The sequence below is a fragment of the Triticum aestivum genome, chromosome 2D (genome assembly GCF_018294505.1).
Source record: "Triticum aestivum cultivar Chinese Spring chromosome 2D, IWGSC CS RefSeq v2.1, whole genome shotgun sequence".
Taxonomy (NCBI): Eukaryota; Viridiplantae; Streptophyta; class Magnoliopsida; order Poales; family Poaceae; genus Triticum; species Triticum aestivum.
Genome location: NC_057799.1, coordinates 554,601,663 through 554,625,827, shown reverse-complemented (window position 1 = coordinate 554,625,827; position 24,165 = coordinate 554,601,663). Strand labels below are relative to the sequence as shown.

The 24,165-nt window shown below is 41.2% G+C and overlaps 1 pseudogene; it reads left to right on the top strand.

Annotated features, from left to right (window-relative positions):
- The window catches only part of LOC123055916 (myb-like protein X), a 107,156-nt pseudogene extending 93,526 nt beyond the window's left edge, over window positions 1-13,630 (top strand).
- The last annotated feature ends 10,535 nt before the right edge of the window (window positions 13,631-24,165 follow it).

The following is a 24,165-nucleotide window of genomic DNA, read 5'->3' as shown; positions in this document are numbered from 1 at the left end:
CGGAAGGCTTGGAAGATAAAGTGAGTCCATCAACACCAACGGCATAGCTGAGTGCACGACAATGACCTAGCGCACCTTACTCTTCGTCTGAAAAGTCTGCAACATGATATGTTGCAGCCCGAAATGGGTCAGCACATGGAATATGCTGGCGATATAACACAGTAGAGCAATGAACAAAATAAATGCTATCACTACATGCATATATGGCTGGTGGAGGCTCTATAATGTTTTGAATATATTTTGTTTAACTATCATGGTAGTTGTTAAACATTGAGAAGGTTCCTCCAACTCAATCCCAATTAAACAATATTATTAACCCAACAAATTGATTAAAAGAGTGATGAGATCAAATCAATAATTCAAGAACCAGATACTCAAGATGTCCATAACCGGGGACACGGCTAACCATGATTAGTTTATACACTCTTCAGATGTTTGCGCACTTTTCCCCACAAGACTCGATCTCCTCCGCTAGATTTCTCGCACTACATGGTGTTTGAGAAACGGATGACCGAGACACAGTCTTTCAGAAACACTAACTCTTTACTCTGGGTGGACAGTTACACCTACTTTCCCCTACATCTGCTAGCCCACCACTGAAAGAGGTCATGCATCATACTCAACTATGCTAGAGCCCATAATAGCTTGTGGCTGCACACGGAAGTTTCTAGCATGAATAATCTTATGATCCCTTTGAGCCTGGGTGGCGAACCATAGGATGATCACACGGGTACTCCGGGATATCCCAGGACAACACTAGATTCTCCAGGTGCCCTGACAACCAATCCACCCAGATGTGTATTTAAGTAGCCACCTTAAGTTAACCATTAATTATCAATCTCATATCTGTCATGGAATACACTCAAACCCAATCCACGTCTACGAGCATAGCATGTCAATATAAGCATAACGTAGAAGTAACTCCCAAGGGTTTGATAATAAAAGGCAATAGGTTCTACCTCATCAACTACTTCCCAAACCCACATGTTAAGAGATCCTACTCATGCAATGTTTGAGGGGTCTAACTAATGCATAAAAACTGGGTATGAAAAGAGTATGACCGATGTGTTACTTGCCTTGCCGACGATCTGCAAACCCTAGAGACTCGTAGTAGCACGCTCCACACTCCGGGAATTCTATCGCAAACAAACAATAGCATACATAAGCACTCAAGCAATGATGCATAGGTAAAACTCAAATAAGAAGACCAAATCTGAAAGTTATACTGAAGAGATTCGATCTGCAAAAAGAATCAATTGAATCGGAGCTACGGAACTGAAACTACGGTCAAAAGAACTACGAGAACAAATCTACTTGAAACCAAATTTTAAATTTTCAAAACTTTCTTCAAGTTGATTAAACAAAAAGAGGGGCTAGAGACGAAGATTTTGGCGTTGGTTTCACTGGATTTGGACAAACGGTTTAGAAACGGCGAGGGTTTGAAGATCAGGGGCTAATATGCGATAAAAATTATCGCGGATAGGTCCCTGGCAGAAAGGAAAATAAAAGGAAAAGACTAACGAACGATCGTTCGCTGTCTGAACCTAACCGGCGAACAACGTCCGTTAAAACGAACGATCGGACGAACGTCCGCTAAATAAATAAACCGACGAAAAACCAAACCGATCTAAGAAAACAAATCTAGGGTTTTCCAATAAAACCGAGGTGGTTTTTGCCTAACTGAGCGAGAAGACCGTTGGAGGTGGCGGCTAACTCCGGCGGGGCTCCGGCGGCGGAGGTGTCGGCGGGCGGCGGCGTCAGCGGCGGCGGCACGGTGGCGGGCGGCGCGGGGAGGCGGCTTGGGCTGGCGGGGCGGTCGGGCCTCGCCTTTTAAAGGGGCCGGCCGCGGAAGTCCGGCTCGGGCATGGCCCGTAGGTCAGTTCTTTTTTTTAAACGGACGGAGTAAAATAAATAAAAGAAATACCAAACGAAGTGCAAAAATCCCGAAATAAATTTTCACGGTCCTCTAATAATATTTCAGACAAAGTGTACATTTATTTGGGCTAAGAATGAAATTTTGAAAAATGCATATTTTTCCTAATTCAAATAAAATAGCAATAAAATCCAAATAAAAATATTTATTTGATTTTAACATTTTCCCCCAATATTTCATTTATTTTGGAGAAGTCATATTATCTCCTCTCATATATTTTAATTTGAAATATTTTTGGATAGAAAATTAATTAAAATCAAAATGACCCCTGTTTCAATATTTGAGAAAATTCAAATATGAAAATAGTAAAATCCCCAACTCTCTCCATGGGTTCTTGAGTTGCTTAGGATTTTTAGGATCACACTCAAAATGCAAATAAAATATGATATGCATATGATGACCTATGTATAACATTCCAAATTGAAAATTTGGGATGTTATATTTGAGTTGATTATTTTTGCAGGAGTTTAATATACAAATTGTTCAGGTGGTCAAACTTTTTTTCATAATTTTTTGAGTAGCAGAAGTATGGTTTGAGTACAGATTACTACAAATTGTTTTGTTTTTGACAGATTTTGTTTTCAATGCATAGTTTGCTTGTTTCCTGGTTTCTATGGCTTATATTGCTCAATATAAATTGTGGAAATGATATGCTATAGTAGGAATTGTGTGGAAACAATTATGAATCTTGTCTTTGACAGTACCGAAGTTAAATGGTTTACTCTTTATCATACTAACCTATCTCACGAAGTTTCGTTAAGTTTTGTGTGATTGAAGCTTTCAAGTTCTGGGTGAGATATCGATATGATGAGAATAAGGAGTGACAAGACCCTAAGCTTGGGGATGCCCAAGGCACCCCAAGTTAATATCCAAGGAATATCCAAGCAACTAAGCTTGGGGATGCCCCGGAAGGCATCCCCTCTTTCGTCTCCAACATTATCGGTAACCTCACTTGGAGCTATGTTTTCATTCGTCACATGTTATGAGTTTTACTTGGAGCGTCAATTTTTTTTAGGATTTTCTTTCTGTTATTTAGAATAATGTTTTGCATCTTTTATTTCAATAAAAATGGCATTGATAGCCTTTGCCATGCTTATTTTACAAGTCTACATGTTGCTGTTTCAAAACAGAAAGTTTATCGATGTTGCAAAAATTCCCTAGAAAAGTCAGAGTGTGATAAAATGTTGAAACTTTTTGCATAATAAGCTCTGATAAATTTTCTATAGTGTGGTAGAATTTCATAATGTTTGGAGTTGAATAAGTATTGATACTCTTGCATTCTTTACAGACTGTACTGTTTTGGCAGATTGCTGTTATCTTTGCATTGTTTGCATATGCTTGCTTGTTTAATGAATCTATTTGAGGATAGGAGTATTAAATATGCAGAGGCATTTAGTATGCAATGTTGAATAGTAATTTTAGTGATTTGCTACAGTAGAGAATGATAAAGTTTTTGCATTGGTTTATACTAACTTATCTCACGAGTTCTTGTTGAGTTTTGTGTGGATGAAGTTTTTAAGATTTAGGGAAACCGTGATATAAGAGGAATTAAGGAGACACAAAAGCTCAAGCTTGGGGATGCCCAAGGCATCCCAAGATAATATTTCAAGAAGTCTCAATCATCTAAGCTTGGGGATGCCCCGGTAGGCATCCCACCTTTCTTCTTCAACAATTATCGGTTAGTATCGGTTGAGCCTAAGTTTTTGCTTCTTCACATGATGTGTGCTATCCTTGAAATGTCATTTTGTTTTGTTTTGCTTGCTGTTTTAATAAATTACTTAGATCTGAAAGTTTTTAAATAAGAGAGAGTCCTCAAATAGCTACCTATTTACTTAATTACTCGCATGATCTTCACTTATATCTTTTTGGAGTAGTTTGTCATTTACTCTTGTGCTTCACTTATATCCTATGAGTAAAATTGTTGAATGAATTGAATATCCTGAAGCTGAAATCATATCATGCCTAGTGGTAGCTTCACATTAGGGTTTAGAAAGTGAAACCTTTTGAGGCTTGACAATCACAATATTGGTCATACAAGCAATTCACGAATAATTAGTATAGGGAAGAGAACTTTCACATGAAAATACACTATCCTAGAAATCTTTTGTGATTATGAGCCCCCATCAAAATATTATATGCAAAAATTGTTGACGTTGGACAAGGAAGACAACGTAATGGTTTATGTTTGTTCATATTCACATAGAAGTCATATTGTCATAGATCCTTCAACATGTGGTGCTTGCCCCCTATCTTTGCTAGCCAAAAATTCCGCACTAAGTAGAGATACTACTTGTGCATACAAAAACCCTTAAACCCAAATCTTATTTTCAAGAGTCCACCATACCTACCTAAGGATTGAGCAAGATCCTTCAAGTAAGTTGTCATGGGTGCAATAAGGCAATAAAAATTGCTTCTAAAAGTGTTAGATCATTTAGTTTAAGAGAAAATTGAGCGTTATACGAACTTATGATGGCAAAGCAATGGACTGCATAATAAAGGTTGCTATCATAAGGGTCAACATAACGTGACGTTCTTTTGCACTAAGGGATTGAGCATATAAACAAATAAGCGCATGGCAACCTCTGCTTCCCTCTGCGAAGGGCCTATCTTTTACTTTTCAGTATTTACTTTTATGCAAAGAGTCAAAGTTATTCTCTCTATTCCTTTTTATTTGTCTCTTTTGGCAAGCATCATGTGGTGAGGAAAGATCTAGGCACATATTTCCAGTTGAATATGGGTAGCATGAGTTATTATTGTTGACATCACCCTTGAGGTGAATACGTTGGGAGGCAAAACAATAAGCCCCTATCTTTCTATGTGCCCGGTTGAAACGTTTTGCTCATGTGTATGTGGTGAGTGTTAGCAATCGTAGAAGACTATATGATGGTTGAGTATGTGGAGCTCTTACTTAAACTCTGTTGAATAAGTTGAATTGCAATTGCTTCGTGACTAAGAACATAGGTTGTTGGGTTTCAAGAGAGTTCATTGTTTAAACCTTAACATGTGAATTGGTTGCCACTACAACATGAGAAATTTTATGAGAAAGCATTGCCGTTGTGATGCTAGAAAAAGTGATTGAAATTGTCATTGATCAAACTTTTGCACATTGCTAGCATTCACACTTCATAAATTATTTCTTTTATCATTTACCTACTCGAGGACGAGTAGGAATTAAGCTTGGGGATGTTGATATGTCTCCAACGTATCTATAATTTATGAAGTATTCATGCTATTATTTCATCATTCTTGGATGTTTTATAATCATTTTATAGCAACTTTATATCATTTTTTGGGACTAACCTATTGACCCAGTGATAGTTGCTGTTTTTTGCTTGTTTTTTACATCGCAGGAAATCAATACCAAACGGAGTCCAAACGCAACGAAACTCCACGGAGATTTTCTATGGACCAGAAGGAACCAAATGGGTCAGAGCTGCACCTGGGGGGTGCCCCAAGGGGGGAACAACCCACCAGGGCGCGCCAGGCCCCCCTGGCGCCCCCAGGTGGGTCGTGCCCACCTCGGTGGCCTCTTGCACCCCTTCTTTGCACTATAAATTCCCAAATATTCCGAAACTGTTGGGGATATACCCCGTGGTATGACCCGGCCGGAAGTATGACCCGGCCGGACTTGGCATTTCGCTGATGAACCGGCGGAGGACTAGCGACTCATGGGTCTGGCGGCTCATTGGTCAGACAACTCATGAACCAGACGACTCATGGATGGCCCCGACGGCGGGTCAGATAGAAGACAAGGCCCAAGGCCCAGAAGGCCGGCTCATGTTTATGATGGGCCGGCTTAAGAGGAAAGGGATGACGAATATTTCCTTTACGAGGGAGCAAGACCTGGACTTGTAATTAACTTGTAAGAGAAGATAGACTAGTCCTAGTCCTACTAGGACTCCACATGTAACCCGCCCCTCTAACTTATATAAGGAGGGGCAGGGTACCCCAAAGAGGGACAAGCAACAAAAAATAATCTCTAGGGTTAAACACCGAGAGCCGGAGCCGGCGACTCTCCCGTGATCATAATGAGACCTAGCCACAAACAGCATGTAGGGTTATTACCGGATGATGTTTCCCTGGGCCCGAAGCTGTCTAAACCCTTGTCTTGTGCGTTGATCCGCCCTGCGTCTCTCATCCCAATCAACCCCTCTCAAGCTACTACATAGATGCGCTGGCCTCACGACTAAGTCCTCACGCTAAGGACATCTGCCGTGACAATTCCACGACAGTTGGCGCCCACCGTGGGGCTCGCGCACGGTGGTGTTGAGTTCTTGGAGGGATCGTTCCGAGGTTTTGAAGAAGCTCGTGAAGTTCCGGTTCAAGGAGAACCGGATTGGAAGGGTCTGCACCTGCAGTCTATGAGATTTGCGTTCAAAGAAAAATTAGGGTTTTCCGGTGCGTCGCCGATGCAACGCGATCTGTCGAATCCAAATAGAAGGTCAAATTTTACTGCTACAACCGCGTACCGCTGAGGCCGACAGGAGTTTTTTCTGTAAGCTACAGTACGCCGGGTCGGATCAATCCTTGTCAACGCGGGTGTGAGAAGGAAATATTACTACCTCGTTGCTGCTCCATCAAGTACTTGAATACTGTTCATGATTAAAGCTCAGATTTCGTGGAGGCAACCTGTCCAGATTTCCAGCGCCACACAGATGATGATTTGGAGAAAGTTAATGGGCGTGGACCTTCTTCAGAGTTCAACTCGCTGTCGAAATCGCCCAGTCCTCCGAATCGCCCACAGCGCGCAAACCGCCGTGGCTCCGTCCCCCCTCAGCAGGTCCGCCTTCGAGTCGGTCGGCTTTTGCCGTCGCCACCTCGGCCTCACTCTAAGTCACCAGGAGGGCCTTGTTCTGAAATTGCTTCGAACCGCCATCGCCAAGCTCGTTTCTGCCGGCCTGCGTCAGCTACAACTCCGAGCCGCCTGTTGGTATCCGCCACACTAGTTTTGTTTCCACTGTCAGAGCCGCCTCTGACGATCCGCGCCGAACCGCCGGGGCTGAGCCGCTACCAGCAGTAAGTCGCTGCCTGCCTTGAGTCGTCGTCGCTTTTGCTGGCCCATCGCTCCTACGCGAGCCGCCCCGGGCCTTGCTCCACAACGCCATCCACTTCCACCACAACTGCATCAGATTCGCCGGCACGCCAAGCTGAGGCGGCACCCGCCTCCGCCGTGGCTACGCCCCGAGCCGCGCCTCGCCTACTCCTCCGAGTTGTCGGCTTCCAAGATGCCTCTGAGCTGCCACCGCGCACAACCTGCCTTGATCTGAGCCGGCCGGCGCTGTCGAGTTTCCGCGGTGGGCCGTTTCTATGCTTCTAGCTCCGACCGGCCTGGACTGGTTTGGAACATCTGCGGCCTTGTTTGGAACCAAAAGGGGAAGGCAGAAGCAGATAAGAGAGAAAAGGAGAAAACCAGCTACGTGCATGGATTATGCGGCCAGAGTGCTAATGACATGCATAGACTATTCACTTTCCATGCACCTCTAGTGCCTCACACACGGTTCAATCTGCAACTTGATATTATCCAGCGACGTGGGTGCTCAGTGATACATTAGACGTGCATCTGTCCGGTTATTTTTGATCCGAGCACGTCCAACATCCGTGATCATTCGACAAAAAATACCAGGTGCTATCTTGTCTATTTATTTTTCATGCATATTGTTTTTATCAAAGAACAATTACTCCGGTCTGGGATATTTTTTCGCACGACTATTGTTTATTACAAAGGTGTCACACAGGGGGCGTGCACTAGCATTATTTTAGCACTAGCACTTGTCCATGCCGTGCTGCTCGATGAGTACATACGCAGGTCATCGCCCCCGCTACATCAACACACGCGACTGACTCATCGTCCGCGCCCGCAGCCGAGTCGCTTACAACGCTGCTGCTGACTCTCTCGTCCGCACCAGCTTACAAACGCCGCTGCCGGCTCTCCCGTCTGCACCGGCTCACAAATGTTGCGGCCGCACCCGACTCTCTCGACCGCGCCAACTTACAATACAGCGGCCGACTCTCTCATCCGCACTGGCTTACAATACCGCGACCGACTCATCTGTTGTCCGGGCGAATTCGGTGACATCCCTCTAAGTATATTTTTTGGCATATATTTATTTTTGTCAAAGAACGATTACTTTGGTCTGTATATTTTTATGTGCAGCAAAGGTGGTGCCGTGTTGTGCCTCTGAAGTGTACGTCAGCACCATCCGACTCACCTGTCTGTGCCGCCTCTGATGTTACGGTCGTCTTTACCGTTCGTCTCTCGCGGCCTGATCTACATCAACATACCAGGCCACACTTGTCTGGATGAGTTGTTTATTGATTATGAGCAAGTCACTACTTGGGAAGCCCGGTTTTTTCTTCCAACAAACTGGAGGCAAATTATCATATATTATCAGCCGTCGTCTGCACTGGATGGTTCAATGGGCAGGCGCACGAGTCGCCGCCATTCAGTTTGGTTAACTTCGAACAACCAGTTGGAAGGAGCCATTGGCCGAGTTGTTGACACGGCTCATATGGGATTATTTATAACCCGCCGCAGTCACTTCAACCTTCTGTGGGTTCACATCACGCTATCAATGCGCTGATGATATACACCTTCTGCTCTGGTACAATATGGAGAATCTCAAGCCAACTCCTCGAATCGTCTTGAGACTCGGGGGCTACAATGACATTACTCGGCGAAATTGGCCGGTGTTAGTGAGTTCAAGAACTCCGGGTCATTGAAGGGAAGGTAACCCGGTTCCGGAGGCTACCGCTATATTGGTGAAAAATTTAAAAAGCCGTCAGAAAATTTCTGGTTTAAAAAGAAGGTTTCCGGTTTAAAATCCGGTTCAAGAGACATCTCTCTCCAACAAAACACTGAAGCTCTTAATATCCGGTTTAAAAAACCGGTTCAAGGGAAATTTGTTTACCACAAGGCTTTGAAGCTCTCAAATCCGGTTCAAATCCGGCTCAAGGTAAATTTATTTCTCACAAAGTTTTGAAGCTTTCACATCCGGTTTAAACTTCCGCTTCAAAAAGAATTAATCTCTCGCAAGATCGAGTTCTGAAAAATTAAAGGTTGCCAAAGAACTTGCTGCCATGATGCGTGGTTCAAACTTGGGTATCCTGCTTTACGGCTTATCTTATTATGATCACTTGGGGGCTTCCTGCTCATCGAGCATAGCTATCAGTACCCTTTTGATCGGCGCAATGCCAAAACTTATATGGTCACTTGGGGGCTTCATGTTCAAACATAGGTCATATTCGAACCAAAGAGAACATAGCTGTCGATACCCTTTTGATCGGCACACTGCCGAGCTCATTGGGGAGTTTCTTGGTCATATTTGAACCATAGCTCAACCCGCTTTGGGAACCGACGTGGATCGTATTCGAATCAGCGTCGTTAAACAACTCTCAAGGTCATTTGGGGGCTTCCTATTCAAACATAGGTCGTATTCGAACCAAAGAGAACATAGCTCTCGGTACCCTCTTGATCGGCAACGCCAAAGCCACTGGGGGCTATATGATCGTATTCGAATCTTAGCTTAACCCCTTTGGGACGGTTTTCTGATCGTATTCGAATCAGAAGCCTCAAAAATTTTGAAGTCTCTTTTTGCAAACAATTTTTGGATTTTATTTGAAGCTCTTTTTCATATGTAAAGTGTATATGAGTGGTTGCTATTTAACCCGGCTTGATTTTTCGATGATAAATCGCCAGCTTATGACAATCATCATCTATGTGGAAGCATTGGCTTCTAAGGATTGGGTTATCACCCTTACTGCACAGGTCATGTAAACCGGCAGTACAAATTCAATATCACAGTGGTTATATGTGAGATATTATGACCCGCCCTGCGGTAAACCGCCAAGGGTTCTTGTGATCTACTTGTGTGCTGGGTAAGACTACATTTGGGTGGTTACCCGCCCTGGCTCTTGACGTTAAGTCGCCAGGGCATATGTTGTTTAAACTCTGTGCAGGATTTGCAGAACTATGACTTATATAAATGCTTCGGTCCAAGCTCATCACTGAAATTAGTGTTTCAAAAGGGTTATCAATTATTGATTTTCTCAAGGGATATAGGCCACCAGATTACAAAAATTCTGGCTTATAAGGAATGCGCATTAAGTCGTCATCGGCCAAGAGCCGCCAGATCTTGAATAGCCATCATGGCTGGATTTCTATTGTGAGTATCAATAACCAGTGTTATGATTGAGGTTTTCAAAGTCGCTTTAGCGCAACGGCTATTATTTTTATCAATGGATATGATTTATTCCACAATGAAAGGAATAGTTCCGAGTCGCTGCAGGCTTACAACCCGGCACTTGGGGGCTACATTATTCAAATTGATATTACATCAAATATGCAAAGTCCCATGTCACTGCCAGCATGCACCATGGCACTTGGGGGCTAATGCAAAGTCATTTTTTGCTCAACTTATTAAAGACCCGACTCATCACATTCTAAATGAGCCGGCCCTTAGGGGCTACCAATTGCTCCTGTTGAAAATTCAAGGTACACAAGCCTTAATCCATTATATTGAAAGATCCACTATTCAGTTGGTAGAGTACAAAGCTCTTAACCTTGTGGACGTGGGTTCAAACCCCATGGTGGAGATTACATCATATATTGTTATTATCAATGAATCATATACAAAGTCCCAGCTCGGTAATATCTTACTGACCTGGCCCTTGGGGGCTACACGTTACTGCTTAAATTTACATCATCATATTTACAAAGTCCCTGCTCATTATTGCATAATGACCCGGCCCTTGGGGGCTACGCTGGTTGAAGTTTATATGAGCATAAGGCAATTACAAGTCCCAGGTTGCTGCAAGCATGACAACCCGGCACTTGGGGCTACATAATATGGAGTATTCAGTTGTTACTAGTGACTGAGATGAACAATATGGATTTCTTCAAAGTGGCAGCATTTATATTGAAGCAAGTCTTAAGCCATCACTTTGTTTTACTCAAGACTTGGGGGCTACAGGTATTATATTATTATCGAAGAAATATTTTCAAATTCTTTGTTTTGAGCAAACCAGATTGACCCGGCATCACCAATCATTATGACCCTGTGTCTACAACCCAGCATCATCAATAATCATGAACCGGCATTGGCAACAATCATGACCCGGAATTATCAGCTTTTATAACCCGACAATGGTGGTAATCATAAACCGGCAAGTTTTACATCTTCAAGCCGGCTGGATATCAGTTGAAAATTTCAGAGACTAATATTTTTGTCAAGTCAGAGCATTGAAGGCCAATTCAAATGGATTCTTTATTTACAAGAGCCAATATCAGCAAATGGGTTATGAAGCTGGCCTATTGACCCGGATATTCCAGGAGAAAATGTCAAGGACTCAAGGATGATCAGGTGCCGGTTTACAAGAATATTTAACCCGGAGCATAACCTGTCAAATTTGTTCTTGTGTTTATGTTGCAGGATCAGTTTAACATGGATAAATCCAAATTAAACCGGGGGCTAATGTCGGGGATATACCCCGTGGTATGACCCGGCCGGTCTTGGCATTTCGCTGATGACCCGGCGGAGGACTAGCGACTCATGGGTCTGGCGGCTCATTGGTCAGACAGCTCATGAACCAGACGACTCATGGATGGCCCCGACCGCGGGTCATATAGAAGACAAGGCCCAAGGCCCAGAAGGCCGGCTCACGTTTATGATGGGCCGGCTTAAGAGGAAAGGGATGACAAATATTTCCTTTACGAGGGAGTAAGACCCGGACTTGTAATTAACTTGTAAGAGAAGATAGACTAGTCCTAGTCCTACTAGGACTCCACATGTAACCCGCCCCTCTAACTTATATAAGGAGGGGCAGGGCACCCCAAAGAGGGACAAGCAACAAAAAATAATCTCTAGGGTTAAACACCGAGAGCCGGAGCCGGCGACTCTCCCGTGATCATAATGAGACCTAGCCACAAACAGCATGTAGGGTTATTACCGGATGATGTTTCCCGGGGCCCGAAGCTGTCTAAACCCTTGTCTTGTGCGTTGATCTGCCCTGTGTCTCTCATCCCAATCAACCCCTCTCAAGCTACTACATAGATGCGCTGGCCTCACGACTAAGTCCTCACGCTAAGGACATCTGCCGTGACAATTCCACGACAGAAACCCTTCGGGGTTAACCTAGATCAGAAGTTCCGCCGCCGGAAGGCTCTGTAGCCATCGAAAACCAATCTAGACCCGTTCCGGCACCCTGCCGGAGGGGGCAATTATCTTCGGTGGCCATCTTCATCATCCCGGTGGCCACCACGATGAGGAGGGAGTAGTCCACCCTCAGGGCTGAGGGTTTGTACCAGCAGCTATGTGTTTAATCTCTCTCTCTCTCTCTCGTGATCTCGATCATGGGCTTTGTTAATATAGTCGGATCATATGATGTTTCTACCCTCTATACTCTTGTTATGATGAATTGAATCTTTACCCTTTGAAGTTTTGTCTTGTCGGATTGAATATTCAGAGATGAGAACACATGATATATGTCTTGCGGTATGAATACTTGAGGTGACAATTGGGGTATCTTATTGATTCACTTGACATATGTTATGGCATTCAACTCGCGGATTCCCGCGGTGATATTGGGGTAATCTATGCATAGGGGTTTATGCATGTTTTTCTCCGGTAGAAACTTTAGGGTCTCTTTGTAGTTCTTTGTGTGGATTACGTATTATGAATATGAATTTGCTTTGGTGTTATTCTAGTACGAACTCTAGGATAGATCGAACGGAAAAAATAGCTTTGTATTATTTTAGTACGAACTCTTGAATAGATCGAACAGAAAGAATAGCTTTGAGTTGATCTCGTACCCTACAAACAATATCTATCTTTTGTTCTCCGCTAATAGGAACTCGGGAGTGATTCTTTATTACACTTTGAGGGATAATCATATGATCCAACTATGTTAACATTGTTGAGAGTTTGAACTAGCGAAAGTATGGACCCTAGGCCTTGTTTTCAAGCACTGCAATACCGTTTTTGTGCCGTCTACTATTTGCTACCTTGCTGTTTTTATTTATTCAGATTATAAAAATATATTTCTACCATCCATATTACACTTTTATGACCATCTCTTTGCCGAACTAGTGCATCTATGCAATTTGCCTTTGTATTGGGTGTGTTGGGGACACAAGAGATTTCTTTTATTTGGTTGCAGGGTCGTTTGAGAGAGACCATCTTCATCCTACACCTCCTACGGATTGATAAACCTTAGGTCATCCACTTGAGGGAAAATTGCTACTGTCCTACAAAACTCTGCGCTTGGAGGCCCAACACGAGTCTACAAGAATAAAGTTGCGTAGTAGACATCACCGCTACTACTATGTGTAGCCTATCGGCTTAGTAGTGGGAATTTTACTAGTAGCGCTTTTACTGTGAGACGTGCTACTGCTACATATGTATCTGTAGTGCGGTTATCCTGCACGCGCTACTGCTATGTAGCACTAGCGCGGTTTTTTAACAAGCGCTACTGCTAAAGTTTTGTGTATAAGGTTTTCCCTAGTAGTGTGGCGGCGAGTGTCCCCATGCGGTGTTCAGCGCTGGGTGGGGCGCACTCACCACAGAGAACAACCTGGAGAAGTGGGACATGTGCGTGTTCGAGCTCCTGGACCAGGAATACAACATCAAGTTGCACGTCCACAAGGTCGTCTTGATGATCACCCCCTGTGTCCTCGCCCAAAAACCTCGCACAGACGAGTGATAACTCGTGCATAGACATTTTGATCTTGTGTTGTTGACGAGGGAGGCAGACTGTTCCATCCTGTCATTGTTAAAACATAACATCAATAATTATACTGTTTGTTGTTGTGACTAATTACCGGATTCCCGTTACACAATCCCCTTCATAAGATAAGCGTGTGATACGTCTCCAACGTATCTATAATTTTTGATTGTTCCATGCTATTATATTATCCATCTAGGATGTTTTATATGCATTTATATGCTATTTTATATGATTTTGGGACTAACCTGTTAACCTAGAGCCCAGTGCCAGTTTCTGTTTTTTCCTTGTTTTTGAGTATCGCAGAAAAGGAAAACCAAACGGAGTCCAATTGACCTGAAATTTTACAGAGATTATTTTTGGACCAGAAGAAGCCCACAGAGTATCGGAGATTGACCAGAAGAGTCCCGAGGCACCCACGAGGGTGGGGGGCGCGCCCTACCCCCCTGGGCACGCCCCCCTACCTCGTGGCTGCCTTGGAGCCCCGCTGACTTGTTCCCGACGCCAACACCTCTTATATATACCCAAACTTCCAGAACATAACCTAGATCGGGAGTTCCGCAGCCGCAAGCCTCTGTAGCCACCAAAAACCAATCAGGACGCTGTTCCGGCACCCTGCCGGAGGGGGGATCCCTCACCGGTGGCCATCTTCATCATCCCGACGCTTTCCATGACGAGGAGGGAGTAGTTCACCCTCGGGGTTGAGGGTATGTACCAGTAGCTATGTGTTTGATCTCTCTCTCTCGTGTTCTTGATTTGGCACGACCTTGATGTATCGCGAGCTTTGCTATTATGGTTGGATCTTATGATGTTTCTCCCCCTCTACTCTCTTGTAATGGATTGAGTTTTCCCTTTGAAGTTATCTTATTGGATTGAGTCTTTAAGGATTTGAGAACACTTGATGTATGTCTTGCATGTGCTTATTTGTGGTGACAATGGGATATTCACGTGATCTACTTGATGTATGTTTTGGTGATCAACTTGCGGGTTCGGTGACCTTGTGAACTTATGCATAGGGGTTGGCACACGTTTTCATCTTGACTCTCCGGTAGAAACTTTGGGGCACTCTTTGAAGTTCTATGTGTTGGTTGAATAGATGAATCTGAGATTGTGTGATGCATATCATATAATCATACCCACGGATACTTGAGGTGACATTGGAGTATCTAGGTGACATTAGGGTTTTGGTTGATTTGTGTCTTAAGGTGTTATTCTAGTATGAACTCTAGGATAGATCGAACAGAAAGAATAGCTTCGTGTTATTTTACTACGGACTCTTGAATAGATCGATCAGAAAGGATAACTTTGAGGTGGTTTTGTACCCTACAATAATCTCTTCGTTTTTTTCTCCGCTATTAATGACTTTGGAGTGAGTCTTTGTTGCATGTTGAGGGATTGTTATATGATCTAATTATGCTATTATTGTTGAGAGAACTTGCACTAGTGAAAGTACGAACTCTAGGCCTTGTTTCCTAGCATTGCAATACCGTTTACGCTCACTTTTACCACTTGTTACCTTGCTGTTTTTATATTTTCAGATTACAAATACTCATATCTATCATCCATACTGCACTTGTATCACCATCTCTTCGCCGAACTAGTGCACCTATACAATTTAACATTTTATTGGGTGTGTTGGGGACACAAGAGACTCTTTGTTATTTGGTTGCAGGGTCGCTTGAGAGAGACCATATTCATCCGACACCTCCCACGGATTGATAAACCTTAGGTCATCCACTTGAGGGAAATTTGCTACTGTCCTACAAACCTCTGTACTTGGAGGCCCAACAACGTCTACAAGGAGAAGGTTGCGTAGTAGACATCAGCATGTAGTCCGTACTTTTCTTTCTTCTCCAGGTCCCAATTCCTTTCATAACCTAGGGTTTCCCGTTGCCCAATTCCATTTATATATAACCCCGAAATCTTGCAAAATCCCTCGAGCCGCCACCAACAACAACCAACCATCCTAGGGTTTCTCGTCCTCTCGATTGAATCAAAGGCCCCTTGGTGAGGTCATCTAAAGATCCATCGAGATCTCAGTTTATTCACTACGCTTGGTAAGCCCTACATTCTGTATATCCGATCTATGCTAGCGCAATTCAATCTTTAGCCCATTCGCACTATTATGGTTCTCAATCGGCTTAGGATTCTATAAATGCATGGTGCATATATTGCTTTTGTACTGCTTCCCACCACAAGTAATGGTGTATCCGTGTTCGTAGTTCTTCCTGAACGTTTTAGTTCAACATAGATCAGTGATACGTCTCCAACGTAACTATAATTTTTGGTTGTTACATGTTGTTATTTTATCATTCTTGGATGTTTTGCAATCATTTTATAGCAACTTTATATCATTTTTTGGTACTAACCTATTGACATAGTGCCCAGTGCCAGTCGCTGTTTGTTGCTTCCTTTTTACTTTGCAGAAAATCAATACCAAAAGGAGTCCAAACGCAGCGAAACTTTTCGGAGAATTTTTCTAAACCAGAAGACACCTATTGGGCCAAAGAAGTACCAAAGGGGGGTTCCGAGGGGAGCACAACCCACCTGGGCCCAGGCACGCCCTGGTGGGTTGTGCCCACCTCGGCTGCCTCCCGCACCACCTATTTGCTCTATAAATACCCCGGAAATTCAAAAACCCTAGGGGAGTCGACGAAACACAATTCCAGCCACCGCAAGTTCTAGAACCACCAGATCCAATCTAGAAACCAGCACGTAGGGGTTCATCATCCTCATTGGTGCCTCTCCGATGATGCATGAGTAGTTCATTGTAGACCTACATGTCCGTAGTTAGTATCTAGATGGCTTCCTCTCTCTCTCCTTTGATTCTCAATACAATGGTCTCTTGGAGATTTATTTGATTTAACTCTTTTTGTGGTGTGTTTGTTGGGATCCGATGAACTTTGAGTTTATGATCAGATCTAGTTATCCATGGAAGTTATTTGAGTTTCTTTGATCTCTTATATGCATGATTACTTATAGCCTCGTATTTCTTCTTCGAATCTTTGCTTTATTTAGGCCAACTAGATCGATGTTTCTTGCCATGGGAAGGGGTGCTTTGTGATGGTTCGGTCATGCGGTGTTCTTTCCCAATGACAGAAGGCGCAGCAAGACACGTATTGATCGTTTCTATTAAGGATAACAAGATGGGGTCTACTCCTACATGAATAGATCTTGTCTACATCATGTCATCGCTCATATCGCATTACTTCGTTTCTCCATGAACATAATACACTAGATGCATGCTGGATAGCGATCAATGTGTGGAGTAATAGTAGTAGATGCAGGCAGGAGTCGGTCTACTAATCTTGGATGTGATGCCTATATAATGAACATTGCCTGGATATTGTCATAATTATTTGAAGTTCTATCAATTGAAATCTATGGCCCCCGGGTCTATTCTTTATCATATTTGCTTTGAGATCTATTTTTATTTGCTTTTGTTTCAGATCTATTATTCTAAAAATCCAAAAATACCTTGCTGCACTTTTTCTTTATTTATTTTATTTTATTGCGACATCTATTTATCCAAAATCATACAAACCAATCTATCTTTTATCTGCGAGGGATTGATAACCCCTCTTACGCGCCGGGTTGCAAGTATTTGTTCTTTGTGTGCAGGTACTGTTTACATAGTGTTGCTTGGTTCTCCTACTGTTTCGATAACCTTGGTTTCCTAACTGAGGGAAATACCTACCGAAGATGTACTACATCATCCCTTCCTCTTCGGGGAAATACTGACGCGGATACGAGCCATCAAGAAAGGATTTCTGGCGCATTTGCCGGGGATACATCATCAATATCTATCAGGTTCCTAATCACAAATCTCATCTCCTTGCAATTTACATCAAGAAAGTTTTCATCTCCCCCTCTTCACAAAAAATTGCCATTTTAATCGCCCTTTTTTTCATTCACCGTTTTCTCGTCAGATCTGTTTTTGTGTGCAATCTGTTTGCGTAGTCACGATGACTCAAGAAAACACCAAGTTGTTTGACTTTTACAATACCAACAATAATGATTTTATTAGGACTTCGATTGCTCCTGCCGGCACTAGTGCGGAATCTTGTGATATTAATGCCGCTTTGTTGAATCTCGTTATGAAAGATCAGTTTTCTAGTAATCCTAATGAGGATGCCGCGCCCCATCTTAACACATTCGTAGAATTATGCGATATGCGAAAGAAAAAATGTGTGGACAATGATATTGTGAAGTTGGAATTATTTCCGTTTTCTTTGCGAGATCGTGCAAAAAATTTGGTTTTCTTCTTTGCCTCGCAATAGTATTGGTTCTTGGGATAAATGCAAATATGCTTTCATTAATAAGTATTTTCGGCCCACGAAAATTATTTCCCTTAGATCAGATCATGAATTTTAAGCAACTTGAGCATGAACATGTTGCACAATCTTGGGAAATAATGAAATTGATGCTAAGAAATTGTCCTAATCATGGTTTAAATCTTTGGATGATCATAAATTTTTTATGCGGGATTGAATTTTGTCTCTAGAAATCTTTTAGATTCCACCGCGGGTGGTACTTTTTTGGAAATTATTTTGGGTGATGCTACTAATTGCTTGATAATATTATGGCAAATTATTCACAATGGCATACCGAACGAGCTCCTACTAGTAGAAAAGTTAATTCGGTTGAAGAAATTAGTACTTTGAGTGAAAAAGTTGATGCTCTTATGAAATTAGTTGCTAATAAGAATGCTCCTATTGATCTTAATGGCGTGCCTTTGTCTACTTTGATTGAGCAAAATAGTGATTCCGTAGACATGAATTTTGTCTCGCGAAACAATTTTAATAACAATGCTTATAGAGGTAATTTTAATCCTAGGCCTTTTCTTGGAAATTCCTCTAATAATTATGGTGGTTCCTATGGTAATCCTATGGAAAGGCCTAGGATTAAAATTACCATAATAATTATGGTGGTTCCTATGGTAATAATAGTAGGAACACCTCTGATCTTTATAATAATATTAAAGAATTTATCAATGCTCAAAAAGTTTTCAATAATACGATAGAGGAAAAGTTGAATAAGATTGATGATATGTCTAGAAGCATTGCTATGATTTCTCACGATGTAGAAAATCTCAAGTTGAAAATTTTTGTACCCAGAGTTGAGGAATAAATTAAAGCTTTATATGTTTCTATGGATGAAAGTAAGAAAAGAACCGCTATGCTTAGAGCTAAAAGAGAATTTTTAGAAAGAGCGTTTTTTAGTGATTGCTTTCATAAGAATGATGAAGATCTTTAAGTGATCGGTGTTTCTTCTATTGAATTCCTTGTTTAGTAAGATTAAAATTAATGATAAATGGGCTGAAGAAGAGTCAACTTTAGTTAGAAGGCGTCCCAATAATTCGGAGGGTGAAAATCTTGCTGAAAAAATTGATAAAAGTGGGTTTGGAGAGGTCAAAACTTTAACTAGTGATGTGCCCACTCTTTTGGATTACAAAGACTTTAATTATGATGATTTATCTTTGATTGATTGTATTTCTTTGTTGCAATCCATGATTAATTCACCCCATGCTTATGAATAAAATAAAGCTTTTACTAAACATATTGTTGATGCTATGATGAAAGCTTTGGAAGAAACGTTGGAATTAGAGATCTCAATTCCTAGAAAATTACATGATGAATGGGAACCTACCATTAAAGTCAAGATTAAAAATTATGAGTGTTTTGCTTTATGTGATTTGGGTGCTAGTGTTTCCACAATTCCGAAGTCTTTATGTGATGTGCTTGGTCTTACCAATATTGAAGAGTGTTCTTTAAATTTGCACTTGGTGGATTCTACTATTAAAAAGCCTATGGTAAGGATTAATGAGGTTCTTATTCTTGCAAATAGGAATTATGTGCCCATAGATTTTATTGTTCTTGATATTGATTGCAATGCGTCTTGTCCTATTATACTTGGTAGACCGTTTTTACGTACTACTCGTGCCAGGATTGATATGAAAGAAGGCAATATTAAATTTCAATTTCCACTAAGAAAGGGAATGGAACACTTCCCTAGAACAATAATCAAGCCACCATATGAATCAATCATGAGGGAATCTTATGGATCTAGAACTAAATATGACAAAACTTAGATCTATGCTTTATGCTTAGCTAGGGGCGTAAAATGATATCGCTTGTTGGGAGGCAACCCAATGAGTAAAATTTATTTTTTTCTTTTTTCTTTCTATTCTTGAGTGTTTGCACAATTACGCCTCTGTTATGATTGTGTTTTTTATGTTTTAGTTAGTTTTTGGGCCAAGCAAAGCCTTTGAGATCATGTTGGGTGATAGTTAATTTGATCTTGTTGAAAAACAGAACTTTTGCATCAGTAAAATAATTTTGAAAAATCACAGAAGCGACGAAAAATTCTGAAGTTTTTACACAAGATTGATATACAAATTTCTTACGTTTTTCTAATTTTTAGAATTTTTGGAGTTACAGAAGTATACAAAGTTTTCAGATTGCTACAGATTGTTCTGTTTTTGACAGATTATGTTTTCGTTGCATTGTGTGCTTGTTTAGGTCAATCTATGGGTTGTATCGGGGGGTATGAGCCATAGAAAAATTGGAATACAGTAGATATAATGCAATAATAAAATATGAATGGGTTTGCAACAGTACTTAGAGTGGTGATTTGCTTTGTTATACTAACGGATGTCACGAAGATTTTGTTAAGTTTTGTGTGATTGAACTTTTCAAGTTTTGGGTGAGATCATGTTGTATGAAGGAATAAGGAGTAAGATGAGCCTAAGCTTGGTAATGCCCCATGGAACCTCAAGGTAATATTCAAGGAGAAACAAGCAACTTAGCTTGGGGATACCCCGAGTGGCATCCGCTCTTTCTTCTAACGACCATCGGTATTTTACTTGGAACTATAAGTATCCTTGCTGAACACACCTATTTGAGAAAGCCAAAATTATGCTATGATTTGTTAGAATTGCTCTTTATGCTTCACTTAAAATTTTTGAGCTATGGAATTGCTCTAGTGCTTCACTTATATCTTTTTGAGCATGGTGTGCTTTAATATTTTTGAAGAAATGTTCTCATGCTTCACTTAGATTTATTTGAGAGTTAGTAATTTTTGAAGAAATTCTCTCATGCTTTACTTATATCATTTTAAGAGACGAATTTTTTTATGCTCATGTTCTTCACTTAGAGTTGTTTGAGCTATGAAAAGCAACATATGAAACTAGTCCCAAAGTGATAGATATTCAAGAGGGATATAATAAAAACTTTCATGAAGATCATTGGACAAAATAAACTTGATTCTTTGTAATAGTTTTGCAATATGATGATAGTGATATGTTGGTGAGTAATTGTGCTTTAGTAAGAATATTGGTGTTAAGGTTTGTGATTCCCTATGCAAAAGCATGAAAGTCAATAGTTATGCAATGAAATTACATCCTACTTGTGGTGCATTATTCGGTGTTAGTTATGCTTAATGCTCGCTTATGCGATTTTTCGTTTTTTGGTTGGATGCTTCTCAATCTTTTTGCTAACCTTCACTTGTACTAAGTAGGAATACTACTTGTGCATCCAAAATCCTTAAACCTAGTTTCTCCAGATGAGTCCACCATGCCTACCTATATGCGGTATTTCCGTGCCGTTGTAAGCAAATTTGTATGTGCCATACCTAATTTTCAAAATAATTTCCTTTTTGTGTGCTTGTACCGCTCAAGAAACGGTAGGGGGTGGCTGATATTTTTCCATGCTAGAAGTGTTATTCTCAAGATGAGTGTTTATTCACTTGTCATTGCACGATAGTACGACAAAGGTATTAGGGATGCCCAGTCTCGAAATGAAAAATGAATTTACTTTATGCTTCCAAATAATAAATTCCTTGGGAAGTGTTGGTGTGGACGGCACCCGGGGATATGTCTAGCTGTGGAATGTGAAAGTATGGTGGAAAAAGGAATTAACTTTATTTTCTCTCTGGGAACGCCTATGATATATCTAGCATGGAAAGTATTTGGAACTAATCGATCATTTTCGTTGATAGGAAAGGCATGCCACCCAAAATGTTTTATCTCTAATTTTTTCGCTTTGAGCTCTCGCACCTCTACAAATCCCTACTTCCCTCTGCGAAGGGCCTTTCTATTTACTTTATGCAATTTTTATTTTTTATTTGAGTCTCCATCTTCTCTTATAAAGCACCAACTAAGGGGCACTATAATCGTACTTGAGCATTGGGTGTAGCTAATATGCGAGTGTGTTTCATGAATGCATCAATGATTGAGCATAATGGGCTAGGGATAACTTGCTTTAGTGTTGATATTTTGAAAGACATGGTTGCTTGTTGATATGCTTGAGTATTGAAATCTTCATGACAAAACTAGACTATTGCTTTGAATCATATAAAAGTCCAAATGTCCATGCTACAAAAGAAAAGAATATGTGATGAACAAGTTAGGCAACATTCCACATCAAAAATTATGTTTTTATCATTTACCTACTCGAGGACCAGTACGAATTAAGCTTGGGGATGCTACTACGTCTCCAACGAATCTATAATTTTTACTTGTTCCATGCTGTTATATTATCATTCTTGGATGTTTTACAATCATTTTATAGCAACTTCATATGATTTTTTGGGACTAACCTATTGACATAGTGCCCAGTGCCAGTTGCTGTTTTTTGCTTGTTTTTTACTTCGCAGAAAATCAATACCAAATGGAGTCCAAACGCAGCAAAACTTTTTTGGACCAGAAGACACCTGTTGGGCCAAAGAAGTACTAGAGGTGGGCTCCTAGGGGAACACAACCCACCTGGGCGTGGCCGGGGGCCCAGCCGCGCCCTGGTGGGTTGTGCCCACCTCGGCCGCCTCCCGTGCCGCCTCTTTGCTCTATAAATACCCCGAAAACCCAAAAACCCTAGGGGAGTCGACGAAACACAATTCCAGCCGCCTCAAGTTCCAGAACCACCAGATCCAATCCAGACACCATCACGGAGGGGTTCATCATCCTCATTGGTGCCTCTCTGATGATGCATGAGTAGTTCATTGTAGACCTACGGGTCTGTAGTTAGTAGCTAGACGGCTTCCCATCTCTCTTTTGATTCTCAATACAATGGTCCAGAGATCTATTTGATGTTACCCTTTTTGCGGTGTGTTTGTTGGGATCCGATGAACCTTGAGATTATGATCAGATCTATTTATCCATGAAAGTTATTTGAGCTTCTTTGATCTCTTATATGCATGATTACTTATAGCCTCGTATTTCTTCTTCGAATCTTTGGTTTAGTTAGGCCAACTAGATCAATTTTTCTTGCCATGGGAAGAGGTGCTTTGTGATGGGTTTGGTCATGCGGTGTTCTTTCCCAGTGACAGAAGGGGCAGCAAGACACGTATTGATCGTTGCTATTAAGGATAACAAGATGGGGTCTATTCCTACAAGAATAGATCTTGTCTACATCATGTCATCGTTCTTATTGCATTACTCCATTTGTCCATGAACTTAATACACTAGATGCATGCTGGATAGCGGTCGATGTGTGGAGTAATAGTAGTAGATGCAGGCAGGAGTCGGTCTACTAATCTTGGAAGTGATGCCAATATAATGATCATTGCCTGGATATCATCGTAATTATTTGAAGTTCTATCAATTTCCCAACAGTAATTTGTTTACCCGCCATATGCTATTTTTCTCGAGAGAAGCCACTAGTGAAATCTACGGCCCCCGGGTCTATTATATATCATATTTGCTTTGAGATCTATTTTATTTTCTTTTGTTTTCAGATATATTATTCTAAAAATCCAAAAATACCTTGCTGCACATTTTCTTTCTTTATTTTATTGCGAGATCTATTTATCCAAAATCATACAAACCAATCTATCTTTTACCTGAGAGGGATTGACAACCTCTCTTACACGTCGGGTTGCAAGTATTTGTTCTTTGTGTCCATGTACCGTTTACATAGTGTTGCTTGGTTCTCCTACTGGTTCGATATACTTGGTTTCATAACTGAGGGAAATACCTACCAAAGTTGTACTGCATCATCTCTTCCTCTTCGGGGAAATACTAACGTGGATACGAGCCATCAATCAGCTTGCGGGATCTAACTAGATGTTTTAGCATGTTGACTTATCCTTCTTCTGAATTTGCTGGTGTCTTAAACTATTCTATTGTTATATAATACTAATGTTGTATTCACTTCTATTAAAGAAAATATTGGCGATTAGTGTAATGCTACCTTTTCTGCAGTGATAGTCATTGGGTTTCGTTGATAGTTAGGCCATACCTTTCTTGTCTGAACACAATGCAAGGATGGTGCAGATTTGAATCATCCATTAATATATAAATGCAGTATATGCATGTTTCATGGTTTACTGAATCTGCACAACAGAATGATCGAATTTGTTAATCTCTTCAAGATTTTTTTTTCAAATACTCAAAAAGGATAAAAATGGGGAGCACATGGAGGTCTGTTAGTGGATAGATGAGACATGGTGTCAAAACTGTATTTCCTAGATATATGGTTATATACAAATATGCAAGTAGCTAGCTAGGCTGCATCACA